The sequence below is a fragment of the Scylla paramamosain genome, chromosome 13 (assembly GCF_035594125.1).
Source record: "Scylla paramamosain isolate STU-SP2022 chromosome 13, ASM3559412v1, whole genome shotgun sequence".
Lineage (NCBI taxonomy): Eukaryota > Metazoa > Arthropoda > Malacostraca > Decapoda > Portunidae > Scylla > Scylla paramamosain.
This window is the reverse complement of record NC_087163.1, coordinates 18,852,085-18,879,584: the sequence shown is the minus strand read 5'-3', so window position 1 is coordinate 18,879,584 and position 27,500 is coordinate 18,852,085. Positions and strand designations below refer to the sequence as shown.

Below are 27,500 nucleotides of genomic sequence, written 5' to 3'. Positions count from 1 at the left end.
TCTCTCTCTCTCTCTCTCTCTCTCTCTCTCTCTCTCTCTCTCTCTCTCTCTCTCTCTCTCTCTCTCTCTCTCTCTCTCTCTCTCTCTCTCTCTCTCTCTCTCTCCCGTTAACCAATGGCCCAGGGCGACACAAGACCAACACACCGCAACGCTCAACGGCGCCCATCGGAGACCTGAAGGAGGGAAACGAAGGGGAGAAGGAGAGGGAAAGAGAGAGAGAGGGGGAAAGAGAGAGGCAAAGGACGGCAGAAGAAAGAGGGAAGTGAAGAGGTGGAAGGAGATAACGAGTATGACGTGGATAGAATGTGCGAATTAGAAAGACGAAAGGAGAGAAGAAGAGAGGGTGAGTGAGTGAGGATGAGAGAGAGCGAGGAAGGGAAGGAAGGAAGAAGGAAGGAAAGGAGCGAAGGGGATGTATTGTAAGGAGAAATTAGCAATGCAGGGAAGGGAGAGGAAGAGGAAAGGCGCGAAGAATTGAACTGAAGGGGTGAAGGAAGAAAGATAGTACTGAGAAGGAGAAAAGTTGAGAGGAAGGAGGAGGAAAAGGAAAGGAGAGCGTTTACAGTGAAGTCGTGTGTGATGAAGGGGAATTGAGGTGAAATGGTTACAATATACACGTATCCTTCCTGCGAAATTAAATAATACAGAAAGGAATGAGAGAAAAGAACATAACTTTAAAGAAAAATAGTCTGTCCTTAAATCCGCGACAAAAATAAATGAGATACTTGAAAGAATAACACACGACGAGGATGGAAGGAGGGAAGGAAAGAAAGCGAGGACTAACAAAGAACAGAGGAAGAGGAAAGGAAAAATGACATTCAGTAAAATAAATAAATAAATAGAAAAATAAATAAATACACAGATAAAACATAAAACTGAGTACTAAAACAACACAAGCAGAAAAACAAAAACAAAGCATCAAAACACCAAACATCCATGAAAATAAATAAATAAATAAATAAATAAGCAACTGAAAACACACCAAAATACCCCAGAACAAGATACTAGCACGCACAAAGAATATACCACAAGACACTAAAGATAAATTCCCTGCTATGAAAGCGCTGCTCATCCTCTCTCCTCCTCTCTCGTCTCATGCCACACGACTCTATTCTTGGGAGGCACCAGATGACACCTGATTAAGTTCTTGAGGGAGTGAATGCCCTTTAGTGTGGGACTGTGAAGCCTTCCTATCTGCGCTCCTTTGAGTGTGAGAGAGAAGCAGAGGGGTAGAGGGAGAGAGGGAGAGGGTAGAGATGTAAGGGAGAGGTTTTCATAGTAAATGAGAGAGAAAAAAAAAAGGGAGAAAGATGAGAAGGAAATTGACTAAGTTTGCAGGAAAAGAGGAATGAAGGTGGAAAGGAGAGGAGAAGGAGGAAGAGGGAAAAATGTTGCGGGAATGACTATAGCAATACGGAAATGGATAAAAGATGAGGAAGGAAAGAGGGGGTAAAAAGAGAGGAAATGATGAGGAAATAACTATCCCAGGATAACGTAAAAGGTAGAGATGGAAGGAAAGAAAGAGGGAAAATCTGAAAAGAGTTACTGCAGGTATGAGGAAAGATAAAGGGATGAAAAACGAAAGGAAATGTGTAAATTACTATACTAGATGAAGAGGAAAATGTTCAGGAAATGATATAGCAGAAAAAAAGGGTGGAGATTGAAGAAGAGAGAGAGGAAGAGACTAAAAGTATTGTAAAAAAAAAAATAGGTTTGAAGGTCAGAAAATTTAAAAGATAAAGGGACAGGATACGTGTAGGATTTTAAAAAATGTAGGACGGAGAGAAGGATACAGAAACGAAAGAATGTAGAGATTAAAGAAAAGAGAAAGAGAAAGGTTTCAGGAAACAGAATAGGTAAAACAAAAATTATAGAAACACAAGATACACATAGGAAAAACAGAACAGATGAAGGAGAAATGGAAGGGCTGAAGGAATATAATAGGAATAGGAATAGAGTACCACATGAAACGATAGAAAGAAAAGATACATGTAGAAACAGGAAAGCATAGAACAGACAAAGGATACAGAAAAGAAAAAAAAAGCAGCGTGGGGTTCGAGTACAAGCTTGTGGAAATGCTGACGACTGGAAGATAACAGGACAGGAGTGGGAGAGGAAGGCACGGGATGAAAAAGGAGGACGAGGCAGCAGGCATGACTCACCAAGCATCAAAGCTTGTGTGTCCCTCTGGTGGTGGTAGTGGTGGTGGTAGTGGTGCCTGACGAAGGGGAAGGAAGCCCAGAAATACCACAGAGAAGTAAAGAGAGAGAGAGAGAGAGAGAGAGAGAGAGAGAGAGAGAGAGAGAGAGAGAGAGAGAGAGAGAGAGAGAGAGAGAGAGAGAGAGAGAGAGAGAGAGAGAGAAGTCTAAGAAAAACAAAAGCGAACAATAAAACAAAACGAAAGAAAACAGAGGGTTGATAAGAATACATCAAAGAAAAAAGATAAGAAGGAAATCTAAAAATGCCACAAAGGAGAGAGAAAAAAGAGGGTAAGTCTAAATAAAACAAAAGGAGAAGAATGAAACAAAACGAAGGAAAAAAACAGAAGGCTTATGAAAACAGATCAAAGAAAAGATAAGAAGGAAATCTAAAAATAGCACAATGGAGAGGAAAAACAGGGACAAGTCTAAACAAAACAAAGGAGAAGAGGAAAGCAAAACTAAAATAAAAAAATAACAGAGGATTTAGAAGAATAGACCAAAGAAAAGTTAAGACAAAGGGGGTAAAACAAAGAAAATCTAAAAAGAAATCCAATGAGAAGGTAAAAGAGGACAAACTTAAGCAAGACAAAAAAATGAGAGAAAAAGGTTAAAGAAAAAAATGAAAGACAAAGGCAACACAGAAGTTACACATAAATAAATAGATAAATAACTTGAAAAAAAAATAAATAAAAAAATAATGAGTAACACGGAGTAAAAATGGTAAACGTAAACTAAACAAAGGATAAGATGAGAAAGGACACAAAAAAATACACTAAAACAAGGAACACAGAGGAATTACAAGAATAACACGGCAAGAAGGAGGTGGGAAAACTTAAAATAAACAGAAAGAAAAAAGAAAACGAGGAGAAGGAGAGGAGGATAAAAAGACCAGCATAAACAAAGCAGCACCGAAGATAGTGAAAGATAAACAGGACCAAGAAAATGACGGTGAGGAGAAGACTAAAAAGAAATACGTACCACAGAGAGAAAGGGAAAATAAGCAAGAAAGAAGAATAGAAAAAAGAACACAACGGAACTTAAAAGGAAGAACAAGCAGCATTCGATCTATTGATCCTGGGATAAACTGTACAACTTAACTAAAAAGAGAGATGTAGGATAGTAAGGACGAAGCATTCTCCCCACCAACTAACCAATATTTTGACTGACTAGTGGATGAAATGGCTCTGACGAGAGAGAGAGAGAGAGAGAGAGAGAGAGAGAGAGAGAGAGAGAGAGAGAGAGGCTGCCCACCAATATTAATGTTGACATATCCAACCAAAACGTTTAAAGTCCTTCGAGGAATTCACCCAATTTGACCAAGCTCAGCCTCTCTCCCTCTCCCTCTCCCTCTCCCTCTCCCTCTCTCCCTCTCCCTCTCTGCACGACGCATCACAATAACCACGACCACAACCTCAATACCAGACGACCATATGGATAATCTGGCTTTACGACATCTCTCTCTCTCTCTCTCTCTCTCTCTCTCTCTCTCTCTCTCTCTCTCTCTCTCTCTCTCTCTCTCTCTCTCTCTCTCTCTCTGGGTTCTAGAAAGTCAGCCAGTGAGTCAACATGTTAGTCACTCAGTCATAAACTCGCTCAATAAATCAGCCAGTCAGCTAGTCAGTCACTTTTCCATCTCTCTCTCTCTCTCTCTCTCTCTCTCTCTCTCTCTCTCTCTCTCTCTCTCTCTCTCTCTCTCTCTCTCTCTCTCTCTCTCTCTCTCTCTCTCTCTCTCTCTCTCTCTCTCTCGCAGCCAACACCCAGGTAGGAGGATTTTGCGCGTTGTCGAGTTAGTTAGAACCTTAAAGAGGACGTAGAGCGAGGGAGGAGGAGGAGGCGGAGGAGGAGGAGGAGGAGGAGGGAGGTGGTGGTGGTGGTTCTACACAACTGCAGATCTGCACAAAGCAATTCTTCCACCCACCGCTACTGCCTCCTCTCTCTCTGTGTGTGTGTGTGTGTGTGTGTGTGTGTGTGTGTGTGTGTGTGTGTGTGTGTGTGTGTGTGTGTGTGTGTGTGTGTGTGTGTTTACTCTCGCCACATTAGTTGGAGTGTAAATGTGAATGGAAATATAACATAGAAAGAGAAAAAGTTAAATAAGAATAGGAGGAAATAAAGAAATAATGTCAGGGAAACAAATTACTCATCAAACTCTCGTATCATACATAACATAATAAACATGACACACGATAGACGAGGAAACAACAACAACAAAACCTATAAATAACACAAAATGATAACTACATAAGGAATAACTTAAAAAAAAAAAATGCAAAAGCCTCACATGAAGCGTAGAAACGAAAACAAAAAAAATACAAAATTCTTTCCTTGACAAAAATTTCCTGTGAGAAAATAAATTGATAAACTTAAGAAAATGATAAAGGACTTGCACTAATTAAGCGCAACTATACTTCACCTTTATAACAACAAATTAATTCGTACATAAACACACCTTCAACTTTCCCCAACTTGTATAATTATTAACAAGCTAAGATGTATTGGGTATAGTATTTCAACCCTTCCCCGTTCTCATTTTTTCCCCCCGGTGATAATCTCCCGTTTTCATTACGTTGATCTAGGGCAAGACTTACGCAAAATGCCGCGGGAAGGACGTGGCTGGCGGGGGTTTTAATGAATTTTTACAGCGGTGTAGGGGAGATTTAAAGGAACACAAAGGAAAAGCAAACCGCACATGACCTGTTGGCTCTTTCAATTACTGTCCGTGAGAAGATACACCATCAAATCCTAAGTAAAAAGAACGATGCGCTTTCAGTTATTCTTTGTATACGTGTGTGTGTGTGTGTGTGTGTGTGTGTGTGTGTGTGTGTGGTAGCATTAGTAAGGTAGAATAACTAGGCCGTATCGTACAGTCTGCAAAGAAATGCCCGTATGTATGTTTCCATGTATGTATGTATGTATGTATGTATGTGTATGCAAATCACGTGTCTCCCGCTTAAAAACAGAGCTCATGTGGTCTTAACGTGTGTGTGTGTGTGTGTGTGTGTGTGTGTGAACGTGAGAGCAGCAACCAACCTTATGGCGGCGCTGTCGCCTACCTACCTCAAGTCACCCACCCAATTCACTACCACTCCCCTGCCTCACCACACACCTGACCCCGCCTGGCCCCTCATGCATGGAGGCCCAGACACTCACCCAACCAAGGCACTGCTCCTGGGCACCCCGTGACGCGTATACACAGGAAAGAAGAGAGGGGAGAGGGGAGAGTGGATCACAGGTATCACAGCTTGACTAGAGACACCCGCGCACGACCTCGCTCTCCCTCCCTCTCCCTCTTTCTCCCTCGCTCGTAACTGTGACGTCATTGTGATGGTAGTTACATGAATGTATCTGTATAATTCTTCACTTAAACATAAGAATTCAAGACTTTATCTTACGTTACCTGTAGTAAACTTATAGCTATGATATAAATAGATGTTCATTTAGCACTACCGTTCTTTTGGTGACTTGATAACGACGTGGGAGAAACGAGAGAGGGAGGGAGAAGGAAGGAAAGGGGGTGTGCTCGGGCTTATGAAACTCTCACAATGCAGCTGCGCGAAAAAAAAAAAAAAAAAAAAAAAAAATATATACGAGTATATATATATATATATATATATATATATATATATATATATATATATATATATATATATATATATATATATATATATATATATATATCAAGTGTCTCCTCTCCTTGGATTTGTCTTGTTCCCTGTGTGCGTGTGAGCAGAGGGTGGGCTTCGTGACCGCCGTGGAGGTTGATAAGTGTTTGTGACTGTCTCCGTGCATGATGGGTGAGGCAGGATGAGGTGGTCGGTGTGTGGTGAGGCAGGGGAGGGTTGTTACATATGCTTGGAGAGGTGAGACAAGCTGACCCGACCGCCGCCATAAGGTTGGTTGCTGCTCACACGTACACTCGCAATCTACAGTATCTAGCCCACTGAGGAGCATGAGCGGGTTCAGAAGTGGGACCTCTCTAGACGGAGCACCACGCTGGCTACTCCAAGGCAACGGACAGATACTCGAACACTCTACTTATGAACCATGTGTCGGTGTTGCTGTGGAGTGAATCATGTCGTAATACTGCTGATATAACAAGCAGTCACGCATCGCACATGAGGATCAGAGGATCATATCGCTGTCGTGTACACTCATTGAATAAGTACCTGAAAACTGTAACCTCAAAATGTAGATAGGTATGACTGAACATGATTCACTTCGCAGCGAAACCGAGACAGTTCATAAGGAGTGTGTTTGTGCATGCGTGTGCTGCCTCGTGTAGCCAGCGTGGGTCTCCGTCTAGAAAGGCCTCACTTCTTAACCTAGTAAAGGCAATCAGACACCTTTTTTTAGTTATAAAAAGATGTTTTATGGCATTTATTAGTATTTCTCAGCCTAATACACTATACATTGCAAGATAAAGGCCTCGTCCAATGGTTAAGGCCCTGGCAGGATGCTGGAGGAGGTTAAAAACTAGGTAGTTAAAAAAGGCTTAAGTTTTCAGATGCCAAGGGACTGATATCCGTTTTCTATGCAACAACTGTATAGGGGGAGGCTGCAATAAATTTTCGTTATTTTCATGGCTGTTAGTTTGGTTTGGACAAGATGATTTATGGATGGGAAAAGAGTGCAGCCACACATGTTTAAGTGGCATGTGTGTGTGTGTGTGTGTGTGTGTGTGTGTGTGTGTGTGTGTGTGTGTGTGTGTGTGTGTGTGTGTGTGTGTGTGTGTGTGTGTGTGTGTGTGTGTCACCTGCAGCGCTTAACACACGGCTAAATGCTAATTCATACATATATACATATTTGCCGAGACATGCATATTCAAGCGCCGGCCTCCCACTGAGACACACACACACACACACACACACACACACACACACACACACACACACACACACACACACACACACACACACACACACACACACACACACACACACACACACACACACACACACACAGGTATATTCATGCAAATGCAAACATCTCGAGAGGATAAATAAAACTGACAGACAGGCAGAGAGAGAGAGAGACAGAGACAGTCATGAGAGGGGGGAGGAGGAGTGACGGAAGATGGAAGTGGAAGAGAGGATGAGAGGTAGGGAGGGAGGGAGGGAGGGAGAGAGAGAGAGAGAGAATGTAGGTTTTACCTCTTGGTTTATTCAACACAACTTGGCACGAAGGTGTGCAGAACTGAGTGCTTTCTGAGGTCCGCTACCGATATCTCTCTCTCTCTCTCTCTCTCTCTCTCTCTCTCTCTCTCTCTCTCTCTCTCTCTCTCTCTCTGCACCTGTCACGTCTTTTAACACAGGTACACTCTTATTCTCACCTGGCGCAGACCATTTTATTCACACACACACACACACACACACACACACACACACACACCACCGCCACCACCACCACCACCAGCGCTGCCAAACACACCAGCGGCCTGATCCCAAAATCAACACGCAAGTAAAACATCAACCAGACCCACGACCAAGTTCCAATTAGCACCGCCACAACTCAATTAGAGGCGACCAAAGCGGTAATAATCATCCTGCTCCCTAATCCTTTCCCTCCTACTCCTCCTAGTACTCCTCCTCCTCCTCCTCCTCCTCCTACTCCTCCTCCTCCTTCCTAATACCACAGTCGCCCCAAGAGCTGATTGTAAACTGACAACATGTGCATGTAACAGGTAATTAGGTGGTGTTAATTAACCTGATCCATGGGGAAGGAGAAAGAGAAGGAGGAGGAGGAGGAGGAGGAGGAGAAGGAGAAGGAGGATAAGGAGCTGGAGGAGGAAGACAGGTAGATGTGCTATTTTCTTTTTTCCTTTTTCCTTTACTGTGATAGAAATTATTTCCTATTTTTCTGACTTATTTATCTTTCCCTGTCTATTACCTATGTTAGCATCTCTCTCTCTCTCTCTCTCTCTCTCTCTCTCTCTCTCTCTCTCTCTCTCTCTCTCTCTCTCTCTCTCTCTCTCTCCTCCTCTTCCTCCTTCTCCTCCTCCTCCTCCTCCTCTCCACGCTCCACTTTCACACATTCTGAAAGGAACGCTCCACCCCAGAATAAAGTGCTTTTCACCGCCAGTGTCACTCCCCTTACAAAAATATAATCAAGAGGGACTTCCACCCTTACATCACCGTCAGGAAGGTGTTGGCTCTGTACACCTTCGTCAGGCAGCTCTTCCTTAAATAACAGCCGAATATTATCTATTTTTTCTTATTATTCTGTACAATTCTGCTCTTACCGAGGGAAGAAATTGACTTTTTAGTGGTAGTAAGGGGAGGGAGACAGAAAGAGAGAGAGAGAGAGAGAGAGAGAGAGAGAGAGAGAGAGAGAGAGAGAGAGAGAGAGAGAGAGAGAGAGAGAGAGTTTGCATAGGATGATGGCAGCTCAGCCTCGCTCGGATGTGTGAGATAGAGCGAGAGCGAGGAAAGATAACACCTTCCCAGCCTTGTTTTTGTTTTTATCCCTCTTATTATTCTCTCTCTCTCTCTCTCTCTCTCTCTCTCTCTCTCTCTCTCTCTCTCTCTCTCTCCACCTTATTTTCGTTCTTCGTCATTTCCATGCATAAGTTAAATATTTCTTCTCTATTTCCATAATAACTCAAAGCCACATCATTTTCTTTTCGTCTAATTCCCTTCAATAATCTCTAATCCCCCTCAGTCTCATTTTCTCTCTCTCTCTCTCTCTCTCTCTCTCTCTCTCTCTCTCTCTCTCTCTCTCTCTCTCTCTCTCTCTCTCTCTCTCTCTCGCTCTCTAGTGCCTATTTTTTCCCCATTATCTCTCCCATTTCTTCGCCATCCTCTTCCCCATTTTCAAGGAAAGAGGAGCTTCAATTTACGTTTATCTCGCTCCCCATGTCTTCCCAGCTTCTATATCGAGGAGGAGGAGGAGGAGGAGGAGGAGCAGGAGGAGGAGGAGGTGGAGATATTCCCATGAGAAACACGACTGAAGATTGCCAGGTTGCATATGTTCGTGGGAAATGTGAATTTTCTTTTCCTTTTTTCCCATTCTCTTTTTCTGTCTCTCTCTCTATCCTTTTTTTTTCTATCTCTCTCGCTCTCCCTCTCACTTCTTTTTCCACTGAAGGACACGACCTTTCCCGCTTTCCATTCACTGCCTTGCCACAGCAGCAGGAGGAGGAGGAGGAGGAGGAGGAGGAAAGGGAAGTGGAGCAGGAGGAATGAGAGAATTTTCATCGTGAATCTAAAAATGCTTGTGTGTGTGTGTGTGTGTGTGTGTGTGTGTGTGTGTGTGTGTGTGTGTGTGTGTGTGTGTGTGTGTGTGTGTGTGTGTGTGTGGCATTATGAGACCTTCCCTCCCTGAATGAGATGCAGATCCAAACTAATTACTGCCAGACACCCTCCAGGGGCGCCGCTCCCCCGCTCACTTAATCACTGAAACATTTCCCTGAAAACCTGCTTACTTAAGGGGTCAGGCGCGCGCGCGTACACACACACACACACACACACACACACACACACACACACACACACACACACACACACACACACACACACACACACACACACCAATAATGTGAAGTTCATTTATAAGTTTTTTTGAATTTTGATAAGAGGAAGAATAAGAATGAGAATGGAAATAAGGATAAGAATAATAGTGAAAAGTAAGAGGTTTGTTTTTTCTAAATGTGAAAGGCTAAGAGGTTAAGAAAACAGTTCTAAGAAGGAGAATAAAGAAAGAGGAAAAATGTAAATGAAAGACAGGAAAAAGGCAGAGAAAAATAATAAGCAAATAGAAAGAAAACATAATTAGCACAGCACAAAAATAGATGCTAAGAAGAAAAAAGAATCCCAAGAAAGAGAATAAAGAAACATCCAAAAAAATACACAAATGAAAAAGCAGGAAAAAAATAGAAACAAAAAATTTAATGAAGTAGTAGGAAGAAAAGATAATTAACACAACAAAAAATATATATAGAAAGAAAGAAAAATAATAACCTGCCCCCATAACTCAGGCAGCGAACACCTGCATTAATTAACACCCAGGTGGACATGGTCACCTCACCTGGAGAGAACCCAGAGAACCGCCGCATTGCATTACTTTCTTCCTGCCGCAGCGAACCACTCACACTCACAGCGAACCGGAAAACCCCTCAGGCCACAGCTCCCTCCCCATGTACAGTAGTCACTCCCACGGTAAATTACTTACTCCCATAGCATGCAACTCATTCCCACAGCATCCAGTCACACCTACAGCATACCATTCCGTCCTTAAAGCCTCCCAGTCACTCCCACAGCAAATGACTCACTCCCACGACATCGACATTCCCACAGGTACTCCAGTCACTCCCATAGTAATCTAATCATTCCTAAAGCTCACCACTCATTAATTTTCAGCATCCTATTCATTCCTATAAATACTCCAGTCACTCCCATTACTTATGATTCACTCTCCAAGCAATCTACCTATTCGTTCCTACACTGCAGTCATTCCCACCGTATTCCAGTCATTCCTATAGTATTCCAATAATTTCCAAAGCTCACCATTTACTCACAAAAAAAAAATCAGTCACTCTATTCCTTTCACGAGCATACCAGCCGCTCCCCAAACATACCAATTACTCCCAAAACATACAGATAAGTCACTCACTACCTCAAAGAAGCATTCAGTCATCCTCCCCATGAGTCCTTCCACACAAAAAACACTATCAGTCATTCCACACAGCAGAAATATTAGTTATTTCCCCACATATAAACACACCAATAAGTCGATTCATTCCCCACACAATACATCAGTGAGTCATTCCATCCATAAGTCATGCTTCACGAAACACAACCTTCCTATTTTTGTTGTCACCCATTTAACTGCAACACGAGAGACACACTCACTCACCAGAAAAAGAAAGATCAGGAAAGAAGATGAAACAAAAACAAAAAGGTCACGTATGTAAAATGGAAACACACACACACACACACACACACACACACACACACACACACACACACACACACACACACACACACACACACACACACACTCAAACAAACAAGACCAGGTAACAAATACTTGCCACAAAAATAGCTTAACAGCCACAACACGAGGCGTCTCCCTCAAAAAAAAAAAAAAGTAGAAAGGTGGAGGGGAAAAAGAAAGGCATAAAAAGGAAAACTGAACAAAAGCATGACCTCCAAAACTCGAAAGCCGCTAAAATCCATTCACAAAACACTTGGATCAGGGAAATGCGGAACAGAGGCTGAAAAAAATTAGTCAAAATAAAAGGAAAATTAAAAAAAGAGCGAGGCAGATGAGAAAGAGTAATAAAAATAAGATAGAAAAGACAGGACAATACAAGGTCTTGCTTTAGTTCAAAGACCAGAGAGAGAGAGAGAGAGAGAGAGAGAGAGAGAGAGAGAGAGAGAGAGAGAGAGAGAGAGAGAGAAAAGCTTAACAATGAAACGATAGTTGATAAAGTTACCACCAGAGGGCTTTTAACTAGTTATTTTGAGAGAGAGAGAGAGAGAGAGAGAGAGAGAGAGAGAGAGAGAGAGAGAGAGAGAGAGAGAGAGAGAGAGAGAGAGAATGTATTAAGAGGGAGGAAAGGACAGTAAATCTTATTTGTACATTGCGCAGCAGCGTTTTGTAAATTTAGGTCAACGCAATTTTCTTTCCTTTCGCCTCCCTGTGTCCCTATGCGGCCTTGAGACTCATACCCCGCCCCTCCCCCCGCCCCTGCCCTCACACCCCTGCCCTTCCCACCCCTACGGCTATCTAGGGAAATTTGGAGGGAGGAAAATTGTGAATTCAATATTTCACGCAAGGGAAAATAGGAGGGAAAAATGTAGAGATATTTATTTTCCTTCCTCTTCCCTTAACTCTCCCAAATGTTGCCTTGTGCTTACGTACTACTTACACTCTCTCTCTCTCTCTCTCTCTCTCTCTCTCTCTCTCTCTCTCTCTCTCTCTCTCTCTCTCTCTCTCTTACAGCGTCGCGTGTGATCAAAGTCTTTGTCTCAGCAGGAGATAAAACGAGCCATGGGAGGAGGAGGAGGAGGAGGAGGAGGAGGAGGAGGAGGAGGAGGAGGAGGAGGAGGAGGAGGAGGAGGAGGAAGAAGAAGAAGAAGAAGAGGAAGAAAAGGAGGAGAAGGAGGAGGAGTTGGTGAAAATGGAGAAGTAAAGGAGGAAAAAAGGGAGGAAACAGACCAGAAAACTAAACTAAACAAAGCAGAAATAACACACACACACACACACACACACACACACACACACACACACACACACATACTACAGGCAGCCAGCGAGTCTTGGAAAGCTCCTAGTGAATTCAATAGCCCAAGAATCCTGTTTTCAAGCCTTTTATTACTAGCGGAGTCCCGGGAGAGCAGTTCAACAGGCTCGGCAAAGTAACGGAAGAAGGCACGCTACCCCAGAGAGAGAGAGAGAGAGAGAGAGAGAGAGAGAGAGAGAGAGAGAGAGAGAGAGAGAGAGAGAGAGAGTAGAGGGAATAGAGAGTTTAGTTATTTTCGCTCCGTTTTCTTTTCCACGTCTCTTTCCTGTGTGTGTGTGTGTGTGTGTGTGTGTGTCAGTTCTCTCCTGGTTAAGTCACGAGTCTGGGGTGCAGTTAAATATTTACTCCTCTCCGTTGTACGTGTAATAATTAATTTCTTGAACTTGTCCAGATACGAGGGCAGAGAGAGAGAGAGAGAGAGAGAGAGAGAGAGAGAGAGAGAGAGAGAGAGAGAGAGAGAGAGAGAGAGAGAGAGAGAGAGAGAGAAGGAAGCAAGGAATACGTACGAAGAATGGAAACTTGACGATTTATTAGTATATAAAGGAAGGAAAGGAGGAGGGAAAGAAGAAAGGAAAGAAAGGAAAGAAAGAGAGGAAATATAACGTATGAACTGAAGAATAGGAGTAATAACAGAAGAAGAAAGGAAGGAAATGAAAGGAGAAGTAAACAATAGCAAGGAGATACAGGGGAAAATGACAAGAGATGATGAAACAATGAACAGAGAGAGAGAGAGAGAGAGAGAGAGAGAGAGAGAGAGAGAGAGAGAGAGAGAGAGAGAGAGAGAGAGAGAGAGAGAGAGAGAGAGAGAGAGAGAGAGAGAGAGAGAGAGGGAATGACTCAACTGACTCCCTGGTGACTCTTTCAACGCTATTCCGGACTGACCTGCTGACTCATGCCGGGGAAAGAAGAAAAAATAACACAAAAAGGGAAAAAGAGAGAGATGCGAAACGACGAATGGCAGAAATATTTTTGTGAGGACGAAAAAGAAGAGACGTGGAAATAAAAGACGTGAAGCATCCGTGCAGATTCTGGCGGTGGCGAGATGGAAAACTGTAAGACGGGGGAACAAAGTGAAGTTAATGGAAATATATATATGGGTCTGAAAGGAAAGTTTAGTTTATATCAAGGAAGTATTGACAGATGAGAGATTGGCACGGGTGAGGGGTAGGGGGGAAGGATATATCATTAGGGCATATTAAGTATAGTCAATCAAAACAACAGTGGAAATATAAGAAGATAAAAAGTGGTTAGTGAAAAATTAAAATATAATATATGCGGGAGTGAAAGCGATGATTTTTTACATTAAAGGAATTTCGATGAATGTGAGGTTGAAGGAAAATGCAAGGAATGTTTGAGTTTTTAGGATACAGAAAAGTCAGTTATAAAAAATAATAAACAATAACAAAATAAAACAATGAAATGTAAAGTTAATGAAAAATGTACATGACCGAAAGTGACTTTTTAATAATGACGAAATTATGACAAATAAGAAATTGGGTGTTAGAAATGGAAGTAATATTAAGATATTTTAAGGTGAAAAAAAATCATAAATCAAATAAAGAAAAAACAATTTAAAAAATGTTAAAGATGCAGAAAACACAGAATAGTACGAAAAATGCACAAAAAATCCCCAAAAAAGTAGTTAAAACCTTCATAAAAGCATACAAACCTACATAACAAACAATCCAATCAATACAAACCCCATTAAAACACAAAAAATACACATAACCTTAAAAACACAAACAGCAAAGCATCACTAAAACCAAAACAAAACAAAAAATCACAAAACCATTCACAATCCATCCCTTTCCACGATTCCTTCTTCTACTGCGCCAGGAAATTTAGACAGGAAGACAAAGACACACACACAGACAGACAGACAGACAGATAGACAGACAGGCTGCCCTTCCATTCACTTTGAATTCCTGAAAATCGTAGAAGGAGGAGGAGGAGGAGGAGGAGGAGGAGGAAGAAAGAGGTGACGTAGGAGACGACGGAGAGAAAGAAGGAGGCGATGATAAAAGAGGAACATTATGAGAAGGCAAGAAGGTGGCAAAGGGAAGGAGGGAAAGGAAAAGGGGTAAAGGAAAAGGGGTAAAGGGAAGGGTTGCGTCGTCAGGGAAAGAGGTAAATGTGAAAGGAATGATGGAGGTCAAGGAGGGTTGGCGCAAAGGTCAAAAAAAGGTCACGAGTTACTGACACCTGGCGCCTCTGGAAATCCCTTTTGATTGGAGCGTTCTTGTTGACTGACTGGGAGAGAGAGAGAGAGAGAGAGAGAGAGAGAGAGAGAGAGAGAGAGAGAGAGAGAGAGAGAGAGAGAGAGAGAGAGAGAGAGAGAGAGAGAGAGAGAGAGAGAGAGAGAGGGGGGACAGACAGGAAGACAGACACGTGTGGATAATTCAGATAAAATACATAAAAGATGTGAAAGATAAGAATAAATAAAAAGAAAGAAAGACAGGCAGACAAAAATGGAGAAGAAGATAGGAGTGAATAAGAGATCTGCCTATCTCTCTTTTTTATCTTCCCTCACTTTCTTCTTGCTCACACACTCGTTTCCTCCTCCTTGATTCACTTTGGATTACTCTCTCTCTCTCTCTCTCTCTCTCTCTCTCTCTCTCTCTCTCTCTCTCTCTCTCTCTCTCTCTCTCTCTCTCTCTCTCTCTCTCTCTTGATTAGCATCCGTTTTTTTACACCAACACTCATCTTCCTCCTCCTCTTCCTTCTGCTTCTCTTCCTCTCCCTCCTCCATTCCATCCTCCCCCTCCTCCTCCTCCTCCTCCTCCTCCTCCTCCTCCTCCTCCTCCTCGTTCTCCTCCTCGTCCTGCTCCCCCTCCTCCTCCTCCTCCTCCTCTTCCTTCTCCTCCCATCAGAACACACTCACTTGGTCAAGGACAATTTAGTTCAAGATCCGGAAGATTAATCCACACACACACACACACACACACACACACACACACACACACACACACACACACACACACACACACACACACACACACACACACACACGCACACACGTACAGGTCATGCATCCAATCAGCAGGTCAGGCTTGAGTGGCAGGTACAGGCTGAGGCAGGTCATGTCAGGTCAGCAGTATTCTGTAGAATGCTTGACCTGCTTTCTTCCCCTCTCTCTCTCTCTCTCTCTCTCTCTCTCTCTCTCTCTCTCTCTCTCTCTCTCTCTCTCTCTCTCTCTCTCTCTCTCTCTCTCTCTAGAGAAGGAGGAGGATAAGGGAGATGAATCGAAATTGGGAGCATGCAAATTGAGGAGGAACAGGAGGAGGAAGAAGAGGAGGAGGAGGTGGAGGAGGAGGAGGAGGAGGAGGAGGAGGAGGAGGAGGAGGAGGAGGAGGAGGAGGAGGAGGAGGAGGAGGAGGAGGAGGAGGAGGAGGAGGAGGAGGAGGAGGAGGAGGAGGAGGAGGAGGAGGAGGAGGAGGAAGAGAAGGAAGAGCAAGAGGAAGAGGAAGAGGAAGAGGTAGAGGAGAAGGATATTAGCCACTTGCACACACACACACACACACACACACACACACACACACACCAGGAGGAGGAGGAGGAGGAAGAAGAGGAGGAAGAGGAGGAGGAGAAGGAGTGCCGGGTGCAAAGTTATAACCATTTGGAAAAGAAAAGTAACATGGCATAAATAAAAAGTATCTTGCTCTCCCTTTTAATTTCCGACCATTAATTAACATATTGAAAGGCGTCTCTCTCTCTCTCTCTCTCTCTCTCTCTCTCTCTCTCTCTCTCTCTCTCTCTCTCTCTCTCTCTCTCTCTCTCTCTCTCTCTCTCTCTCTCTCTTTCTGGATTGAATATTGATGAGTAAAAATAAAGTGGCGTAGTGCTTTTTATGCTTTCAGAGAGAGAGAGAGAGAGAGAGAGAGAGAGAGAGAGAGAGAGAGAGAGAGAGAGAGCATAAAAATTACAACAAAATATCACATCAAAGGAAGACGATAATCAACGTTCGAAATTAACAAAGCAAAACAAAAAAATACAAACGAAACAAAAAAACAGTAACCTCCATATTTCTTGCTCATTCCAAATTTTCATCTCTCTCTCTCTCTCTCTCTCTCTCTCTCTCTCTCTCTCTCTCTCTCTCTCTCTCTCTCTCTCTCTCTCTCTACGTGATCGGGCTAATGCGCTGCGGACAGTCTAGGTGATCGACCAGCCTCCACTCTCTCTCTCTCTCTCTCTCTCTCTCTCTCTCTCTCTCTCTCTCTCTCTCTCTCTCTCTCTCTCTCTGGAGGGACGGATGAATGGCCCAGACCAGGGTAATGGACCATCAAAGGCAACACACATAATGATCCACAGACTCTCTCCTGACGCCCCGAAAAAAAAAAGAGAGGGAAAGAGAGAGAGAGAATACCCGCTCACTGCCCCCTCCTCCCCTCCCATCCCTGACGACCCCCTCCTCGCCATCTCCTCTCAGCGGACACGGGTCAGGACAAGTATATATTCTAATGAGTGTGGGATAATGGTGTTAGTAATTGCAGTAATGGTGGTGGGAGTGATAGTAGTGGTGGTGGTGGTGGTGGTGGTGGGATAGTGATACTTGTAGTGGTAATGGTAATGATAATAATAAAATAATAATAATAATATCTGATAATAATAACAACAATAGCAACAGAGAACTGGATATTATACGTGATTATTATCAGAAAATATAGAGTAACACTGTTTTTTTTTTCAAACAAGTAATTTAGGTTAATGGTGGTCATAATAATAGTAATGATGATGATGATGATGATGATGATGATGATGATGATGATGATGATGATGATGATGATAATGACGACGACACTGATGACGAAACACACACCTAAAAAAAAAAAAAAAAAAACAAGAAAAAAAAACATCCAGAATCGCATCAGTTTAAATCCGGAGAGCTCACAAGAGAACGAAAGACTATAGATTCTCTCTTAGTCCCACCTCCTCCTCCTGCTCCTCCTGCTCCTCCTGCTCCTGGTCATCATCGTCAGGAAATAACTCACGTCAGGCGGCGGCAGTGGGGAAGGGCGGAGGGAAGCCCCTGGACGTAATCCTGAGGAGGTATAATTTACATGCAGAATCACGGGAACCTGAATAGAGGGCCAGAAATTCAAGGCTCGAGACGTAGCTTGTTGAGGCAGGAGTGAAGGAGTGAGCGAGTGAGGGAGGGAGGGAGGGAGGGAGTCAGTGAGGGAGTCAGTGAGGGAGGGAGGGAGTGAGTGAGGGAGTGAGGAAGGAAAGGAGGGGAGGAGTGAGGGAATGATAAAGTGAGGAAGAGAGGGAGGGAGGGAGGGTGTCCGTGTATGTGATGGAGTGATGGAATATGTGAGGGAGTGGGTGAATGAGTGCGTGAGGGAGGGAATGAAGGTGTGTGTGTGTGTGTGTGTGTGTGTGTGTGTGTGTGTCAGGCGGGTGTCAAGGTCTGGCTAGTGAAAGTTTAAGGAACAGGGACAAAAGTTTCCGTTTTCAAAGAGTGTAGGGTGCAGAATTTGCAGGAACTTGAAGGGGAAACTTTATAATTCTTCTTCTGCTACCAGTCAGAGAGAAGGAACTTAAGGGAAAACTATATAGGTATCATTTCTTTTGTATCAGCCAAGGAATAGATGAAGTAACTAGAAGGAAATCAATCTTTTCCCTTTCGTATTCGTAACCTGAAGGAAAACGATACACTCTTTCCTCTTCTTATATCAGTCATGGAAAAGAAGAAACTCGAGAGGAAGCAAGTCCCTCATTTCCTTATATGAGTCTAGGAGAAAGAGAAACTAGAGAGGAAATCCCCTACACTCATTCATTCTCTTCCTGCATCTCTGAGTTACTGGCGCAGTGTCTGAGGCCTGATCACGACGCTTCCCCTTCCCTTATATTACAGATGATACGTACATTTCTCCTGTCATTTCCTTGCTGAATATCACGTATGGTTGAACGCTCTCCTCGGACCTCCTCCACACATATCCACGTCCTCCTCCTCTTGCTACTCCTCCTCCTACTCCTCTTCGGCGTCCTTAAGGAGAAAATATTAGGACCTCATATAATATTCCATTAGATATTAACACGTTCAACTTCATATATATATTCGCCTATAAGATATTATTCAGCGGGGATTTTAAAGTTTTCTCCCTCCTCCTCCTCCTCTTCCTCCTTCTCTCTCAGGGACGGAGGAAGAGAGGGAAGAAAGGAGTGTGGGATGAGAGAGAGAGAGAGAGAGAGAGAGAGAGAGAGAGAGAGAGAGAGAGAGAGAGAGAGAGAGAGAGAGAGAGAGAGAGAGAGAGAGAGACCTAACATAAAACACACTCTCACACACACAAATCGAGAGAAAAAAAAAAAAAGATACGAGAATGTAGAGAACGCCAACATTTTGCTATTATTACCGCGTTCCTGGCATGGCTATACGGGGGACCTCTCTCTCTCTCTCTCTCTCTCTCTCTCTCTCTCTCTCTCTCTCTCTCTCTCTCTCTCTCTCTCTCTCTCTCTCTCTCCCAAGCCGTGATCACACTATTATCGGGTACAAGAGCCGTCATTTCCCACTGCTCCCAAAACTTTTCCCACGCAATCAACCGCGCCATAAAACCTTCACTTAAGAGTAATATTTCCTGTCGCTGCTGCTGCTGCTGTTGCTCCTGCTGTCCACCACCACCACCACCACTACCACCACAGCCACCACCACCACAGCTATAACAATAACAATAGCTAGCGCCGCCACAGCCACTCACACTCAGAAAAATAAGCATCAACACTGTTACTATTAATAACATACATTAACACCACCATCACCACCACTACAGCCACCACCACCGCCATAACAACAGTTTCTACCACAACTACTACCACTACTACTACACACAGAGAGCAAGGCACTTCACCACCATCACCACACCATCAATAACATACATTACCACCATTACCACCAGTACTACAACTATCCTCACTTATGTTACACCAGGCCACCAGTACCACTAACACTACTATCTCTATCTACTACTACTACTACTACTGTCACCACCGCCACCATCACCAAGGAAGCTTATTCTCTCCCTAACGCATCCGTATCCGAAGTGACCCTTGAGGAAGGAAAGTAAACACCGCAAACAGAAACTTGAAACTTTAGCAACAAAAATTGACACTAAAAATCCGGCTAGCATGTTGCGTTTAGAGGAGGAGGAGGAGGAGGAGGAGGAGGAGGAGGAGGAGGAGAAAAAGAAGAAGAGGAGGAAGTTTATTGGGAGTAACAGACAGCACATCACTAGTAGGAAAAGGAGGAGGAGGAGGGGAAGAAGAGGAGGAGGAAGACTAAAACAAGAAGGCAAAGTATAAGAAGCACAGGACAAGACAGAGGAAAAGAAGGAGGAAGAGGAAAAGAAGAAGGACGAGGAGGACAAAGAGGGCAAGAAGTGCAAAAATAATACAACCACACACACACACATACACATACTCGTATATACACACACACAGAGTTACGAAGAAGAAACGAAAATGGAAAAGGAACAGAAAGATGAAGGAGGAGGAGGAGGAGGAGGAGGAGGAAGAGGAGGAGGAGGAAGAGGATAAGGAATTTAGGCTCCACCATCCATCACTTACTATTCATCTTATTCCTGAGAGCGACGAAGCGAGACCGAGTACGCGATCACACGGAACAGGAAGAAAAGACGAGAATGATTGTTTATAACTGGCGAGAGAGAGAGAGAGAGAGAGAGAGAGAGAGAGAGAGAGAGAGAGAGAGAGAGAGAGAGAGAGAGAGAGGTGGGGGAGGGAGTGATTTACAACCGCTCCACTCTAAAATGGGTTAAAGAAAAAAGGCAACTCCCATTTTGGCATCTTTTATAACATTGGAAATATTAGAGGCTGTATGTTAACCCTCAAATATGAGAGAGAGAGAGAGAGAGAGAGAGAGAGAGAGAGAGAGAGAGAGAGAGAGAGAGAGAGAGAGAGAGAGAATCCATATAGAAATAGTGCTGAGGTACGTACAGAAAAAAATACAGTAACACAAAATGCTGTTAAAAATATCATACTTATCAACAATTACATGATAGAAATAAACAAGAGGAATGATAAATAAATAAAAGATGAAAGAAAACAAAAAAATTAAGCTAATCCAACGGAAACCATAGAAAAAAGAAGAACCATCAAGATTATCCATTCCCCTAAGCCCCTCACTGCTCCCAGGCCACTCAGCAAGCATCACCCGTCACCAGCAGTACCCTTAACCAAGCATAGCGCCTTGTAATGCCTCCTAAACACCTCCCTTCTTCTCCTAACGCCCCGCTGCCTTCCCCTCAGCACCACCTCCTCCCCTCCCCACACCAGCACGTTTTTAACAAGCCTCATGACCTGAATCCGGATAATCTAGACATACAATAAGGGACGAAGGTGAAAACTGACCCATAATGTGGTGTCTTGCAGATAATGCTATTCAGATAAGACAAGAATTAACGGGTCTAGATTCAATAGAGTTAGATTTAAAAAGATAGGAAGGAACTGGTTTTCAAATGGAGTGGTAGATGAATGGAATGGACTCCGTTTAATCACATTGCTAGTTCTGATTCAATAGGGAGGTTTTTAAAAGATAGACAAATACATGGATTGGAATGATGGGTGCAAACAGAAGGCCATGTTTTAGACAGGAATTGCCACGTGTAGACCTGATGGCTTTTTGCAGCTTCCTTTTTTCGTATATGTTATTATGATATGGACGCATGTAAACAAAAAATGGCTAGCATAGTGTACAAAAACTAGTTCTAATAACAATTAAAAAGATTGTGTATGTGAAGAACTAGCAAAGAAAAATGGAATGTGCAAATATAAACGCAAATTATCAAATTATCCGCCATCATGTATCGAAAAACTGCACCGTGATTACGAGATGATGAGGGAAAATTGACACAGTGAAGAAAAGAAGCCAGACTACAAGAATTACCTTCTGTATATAACCCACCTGGCCTAGACTAACACACCTGTACAGGACACGAAGGCTACAGAACATATGCATTATAGGACAAAATTCAAGGAACACGAAGCATAAAGGAAACAATTATAGGACACCCAAATTATAATAGGACGTAGAAACTATAGGACATTTGAAATAAAGGACAAAATTCATGGGACAAAAAGTAAAGGAAACAATTATAGGAAACGAAAATAATATAGGACACAGAAACTACAACACATATAAACCTTGAAAATTTTAATAAAAATTTTAAAAACGAAAAATGGGGAAAAAACCGGCCATAAAAATCATGAAAGAAGACAAAAATGGTGTTCCCAGAAAGAGAGAGAGAGAGAGAGAGAGAGAGAGAGAGAGAGAGAGAGAGAGAGAGAGAGAGAGAGATGGGGGGAGAGGGGGACTAGGACTGCCGCAAGACAAACTCAATATTTCAACCGTGTCTACAGAAGCGACCAACTCGAGTCTCTGGATCGAAGCTGAACCAATTCCAACCACCAGCTGTTTGGGCCGCACCGCTATTTCTTCTTCACCTGTCAGAGAGAGAGAGAGAGAGAGAGTCATATCGAAAACCTTTCTTTGATGTTCTTCTTTGCACTTTCTCTCTCTGTCTTTCTCTACATACGAAGCCACACAGCTACCACCAAATATCCCACGGCTATCTCTCTCTCTCTCTCTCTCTCTCTCTCTCTCTCTCTCTCTCTCTCTCTCTCTCTCTCTCTCTCTCTCGTCTCCCTTCGCAATTTTCCTCCCTTCAAGGTCACGTGTTAAGATTAAAGGAAAAGATGAATCGATCTTCGCTGAAATTGAAATCCCGTTGTTGTTGTTGGTGGTGGTGGTGATCATAATGTTGGTGGTAAGAGTATGTAACAGAGTTTTTAGTATTGCTGTTGTTATTACTACTGCTATTGCTACTGCTACTACTACTACTATTATTATTGCTACTACTATTACTACTATTACTACTACTACTATTAATAATAATAATATAGGGACTGCCACGTGTAAGCCTGGTCGCTTCTTGCAGCTTCCCTTATTTCTTATGTTCTTATGTACTACTACTACTACTACTACTACTACTACTACTACTACTACTACTACTACTACTACTACTACTACTACTACTACTACTCTACTACTACTACAATAACTAAGCTAAAAACTCGTGAGAATTAATACTTGTTTCTGCCATTGCTACCACATATAACACTACTACTACTACTACTGCTACTACAACTACTACTACTACTACTACTACTACTACTACTACTACTGCTACTACTACCACTACTACTACTTCTATCACTACAAATACCAATTACACTACAACTACTTCCACCATAACATAAGACCACACACTTTTTTAGAAACCTTTAAAAAAAAGGGGATGTCATAAAATTAGGCCAACTCACACACACACACACACACACACACACACACACACACACACACACACACACACACACACACACACACACACGGTCAGGTTGTTGTGACGTCATGTCGATCTATAAAAAGGATTTCCATTTCATGTATAACAATTCGTCCTTCGGTTCTCTTCGCCTGCCCAACTTTTATGTTTTCTCGGAGGCGCAGGAGGAGAAGGAGGAGGAGGAGGAGGAGGAGGAGGAGGAGGAGGAGGAGGAGGAGGAGGACGTGATGATGGTGATGGTGGTGGTGGTGGTGGTGGTGGTAGTGGTGGACAAAATTGGTATACGAAAGGAAAATAATGGATGGATATGAGTGACTGTTGGCGTAGAAAGAGAGAGAGAGAGAGAGAGAGAGAGAGAGAGAGAGAGAGAGAGAGAGAGAGAGAGAGAGAGAGAGAGAGAGAGAGAGAGAGAGAGTAGTTAACACGTCTTCAGCAGTAAACAGAATTTTTCTACCACTACTACTACTACTACTACTACTACTACTACTGCTTCTACTAAACTACTACTACTACTACTACTACTACTACTACTTGTACTACAACTACTACTACAACTACTACTACTACTACTACTGTTACTACTACTACTACTACCACTACTACTACTACTAATACTACTACTGCTGCTGCTGCTGCTGCTGCTGCTGCTGCTGCTGCTACTACTTTTACTACTACTACTTCTACAAAACTATCAAGGACTTCTCTCTGTAAAACTGATAAAATGCTTCTGTACAAACGAATCTATTTCCTCCTCCTCCTCTTCCTCCTCCTACTCCTCCTCCTCCAACTCCTCTTCCTCTACGACTAAACTTCTTTACTGCAAATACAATGGAATGGAAACTGGAGGAGAAAATGGAAAGAGAGAAGGACGCGGAAGGAGAAGGAAAGAGAGAGATTAGAAGAAACTAGCAAAGAGAGAAGGATAATAAAAACAATGAAAGGAAAACGTGGAAACTTGATAACCAGGAAAATAAAAATAGCTGGGGAAGATGTAGAAAGGGGGGAAAAAGTAAGGCGAATAAGAAGAGGATGAATAGAAGGATAAAATGGAGAAAATCGACAATTGGATAAACCTCCTTAAATTGCCTTCACTAAATTAGTCTTCCGTGACCTGGAGAGTAAAGGAAGGAAGGAAGGAAGGAAGGAAGGAAGGAAGGAAGGAAGGAAGAAAGGATGGAAGTAAAGAAAGGAAGATTATTAGTATGTAGATCAAGAAAAAATCTTGATAAAAACCAGAAACCAGAGAGAGAGAGAGAGAGAGAGAGAGAGAGAGAGAGAGAGAGAGAGAGAGAGAGAGAGAGAGAGAGAGAGAGAGTCACAGAAGATGGAGACCTGAAAGAAAATTACATGAAAGTTGAAAAATATAATTAACACATCAGGAAGAAAGAAAAAAATGTTAACGAAAACACAGAAAAGTAAGAATTCAACAAATACTTAAAAAGAAGAAAATTTTTAATACAAATTAGATACAAAAAAACAGAACATACATATTACCACTTGAGATATAAAGACATAATAAACAAAGGGGAGAGAGAGAGAGAGTGCGAGAGCGACAGAAAGTTAGCCACAATAAATATAAACATGAATCAATTAGAAAATCCTTAAATTAACCACTAGAGCACTGATTTTCTGGACTAATCAACCCTTTAATTACTTGTCCGGCACCTGTGTTAATTGAGTAACCACCGGGGGAGAGAGAGAGAGAGAGAGAGAGAGAGAGAGAGAGAGAGAGAGAGAGAGAGAGAGAGAGAGAGAGAGAGAGAGGGTGTAAGGTGAGATGACTTTACCCTCATCATTGTCATCTCCGGTCTTCCCTCATCTCCTCCTCCCCCTCTCCCTCCCTCACCCTCTCCCTCTCCCTCTCTCTCTCTCTCTCTCTCTCTCTCCACTCTTCCCCTCATCTTCCCTCAGGCTAAATATTTTCCTGCAGTAAACTTTTAGCCATTTTCACCACTGCTCCCCTTTTTACCCATCTTTTCCACCGAATGTTAGCGCCTTTTAAGGGAAACACTTGCCTACATACCCCCATATCCTTTTCCCTCTTTTCACAGCCTCCCTTTGTGCCTCCCTTTACGTTTCCCTTTCTCAGCACGGCGTCCTTCTCACCCCTTAGTCTCTCCCTGTGTTTTATTGTTATCGTCCTCCCTCTCTGTATCATCGAATCTTTACTACGTTTTCCAATAGTTGCTAAATGTTTCACCCATTATTTCTCCTCTACCAGGCAGGCTTCTCTTTTCCCATCCTCCTCCTCCTCCTCCTCCTCCTCCTCCTCCTCCTTCTCCTTCTCCTCGCGTCAGGACAAGGGGACAACATTCTTCCCTTTCCCAGCACAAAAACAATAAAATACGACCCTTTTTTTCACCTCTCTCTCTCTCTCTCTCTCTCTCTCTCTCTCTCTCTCTCTCTCTCTCTCTCTCTCTCTCTCTCTCTCTCTCTCTCACACACACACACACACACACACACACACAGTCTGACGTCACTGCACCAACAGCCTTCATTGTGCAATTAATCTTGACCGTATGCTTCCCTCTTTTCCCTCCTCTCTTTCTCTCCTTTCCATCTCTAACTCTTAATTCTCGTATTCTTTCTCTCTTCTTACAACTCTCGGTAATTTTCTCGTATTTGGTGTCTTCCTCCTTCTGTTCTCCGTGGTAATTATGTCTACGGAGGCTGCAAAAGACTGGAAAGGATTGGAAAAGACTCGGCCGATAAAAATAGAAAACACTGTCAAAGGAACTCCGATAAAAATAGAGAAGAGAGTCCGATTTCGGCACAAGCTTGTGACGTCACGCCATTGATGTTAAGCCTTCCCCTTCCCTCCCTCTCTCTCTCTCTCTCTCTCTCTCTCTCTCTCTCTCTCTCTCTCTCTCTCTCTCTCTCTCTCTCTCTCTCTCTCCCCTGACCCTCCATTCCACCCACTCTCCACCCAACACACGCCCATCCTTCCAGTCATTTGTTTCACTCATTCTCTCCCTCTCCCTTTTTCTTCCTTCCTTCCTTCTTTCCAGTCTCTTCTTCCTCTCTCTCTCTCTCTCTCTCTCTCTCTCTCTCTCTCTCTCTCTCTCTCTCTCTCTCTCTCTCTCTCTCTCTCTCTCTCTCTCTTTATAAGTGTTCTTTCTCTCCCTCTCATGTTTTGCTTTGTCTTCCTTCCTTCCTTTCTTTCCTACTCCACCTAGTCACTCTCCCCCCTCAGTTTCCCCCATTCCCCGACTTAATCACCCCCTCCTTCTCACCTTTTCTCTCTTCCTTCCTTCCTTCTTCCTCTCATCTACTGACAGGAACGAACAGCCTGTGATCAACCATTTTGAGAGAGAAGAAATAGAAGAAGGAAGGATTTTTTTCCCCCTCGCCCGTCAGTTTAAATTAATGGTTCTCTCTCACCTTGGCGGCCCCGATAATCATTTTGACACCTGTATCTCTCCACCTGTAGCCTTCCAGTGCTGCAGAATCCTGATGACGGGATGAAACTGGTTGTAGATTTCATGCACGCGTCATTTTAATCAGTAACTTTCGCTATCGTGCATTTTAATTAAGGTTTTATGTTTGTATCTTCACTTATAATGTTTTTTTTTTTTTTTAAGCTACCGTCCCTTCACATAGCAAGACATGGAATTAAACTTGATGTAGATTGCATACAAGTGTCGTTTTAATTAGTAACTTTCTCTATCATGTTTGTATTTTTTCTTTTTTTTTAAATTACTGTTTTGTGCTTGTGTCTTCATTCGCAACATACATATTGCCACTAGTAAGCTGCCGTCCCTTCAGACAGCAAGTGATGGAATTAAGCTTGTAAATTTCATGCATGAGTCACTTTAATCAGTAACTTTCCCCGTCATGATTTTAATTAAGGCTCCGACACTTGTATCTTCATTTCATCTGTAATCTCATATCCTTACATGATCTAAGCAGTGAAATTAAACTTAACATGGATGTACGCACACACAACACTTCAGTTAATAGTTCCAATAAGCATTATCACACCTATTTCGACTCCTGCACATCCACCTACCGGTACCTTTCTATCTTTGTAGATACCCCACCTGTAATCTATTATCCCTACAGAATACAAACAATGAAATTAAGCTTTAACCTAGACTTGTACACACAGCACTTCAATTCACGCCGCCAACAAGCATTATAACACCTGTTCTGACACCTGTACTTATACCTACCAGTACCTTTCAGTCTCTGTAGAGTCATTACCTGTAATCTACCATCTACAAACAATGAAATTAAACTAAACCTCGATTTACACACACAGCACTTCAGTTTACGATCCCAACAAGCATTTCCACACCTATTCTGACACCTGTACATCTACTACCTGTAACTTCCCGTCCTTGTAGGAGAGCCCAATTAACGAAACTAATTAAACTTTATGCAAATGGAGGTAGAAAGCCGAGCCGTTGTATCGCGCCACTGGCTTCCTCCTCCAGCTTGCGCGCATAAAACGTGCCTGAGCGAACACCCCTCGTTTTCTTTCGCCTCCTGACGCGCGCAGGGAGGACTCTAATAAAGATACACAGCGCGCGACTCACTCAAGCGGGAAATAAAGTTCGGGGTAATGAAACGCTCTGATAAAAGGGGAGAAAAAGTCGAAGTAAAGGATATGCAGGAGATGGAGGTGAGACGCAGAGATAGAGAAAGAAAAGAAAGGGAAATTCAGGCAAGAAAGAAAGACTGGAGATAAGAAGAGTGGGGAAAAGA

The 27,500-nt window shown here is 42.9% G+C and overlaps 1 long non-coding RNA gene across 1 annotated transcript in view; it reads right to left on the bottom strand.

Annotated features, from left to right (window-relative positions):
* LOC135106456 (uncharacterized) overlaps window positions 1-27,500 on the bottom strand; it is a 96,261-nt gene that overhangs the window by 63,771 nt on the left and 4,990 nt on the right. The window contains exon 2 of the long non-coding RNA XR_010271314.1: window positions 18,307-18,427. This is a non-coding gene — a long non-coding RNA (uncharacterized LOC135106456). The remainder of the gene's footprint in view (window positions 1-18,306; window positions 18,428-27,500) is intronic.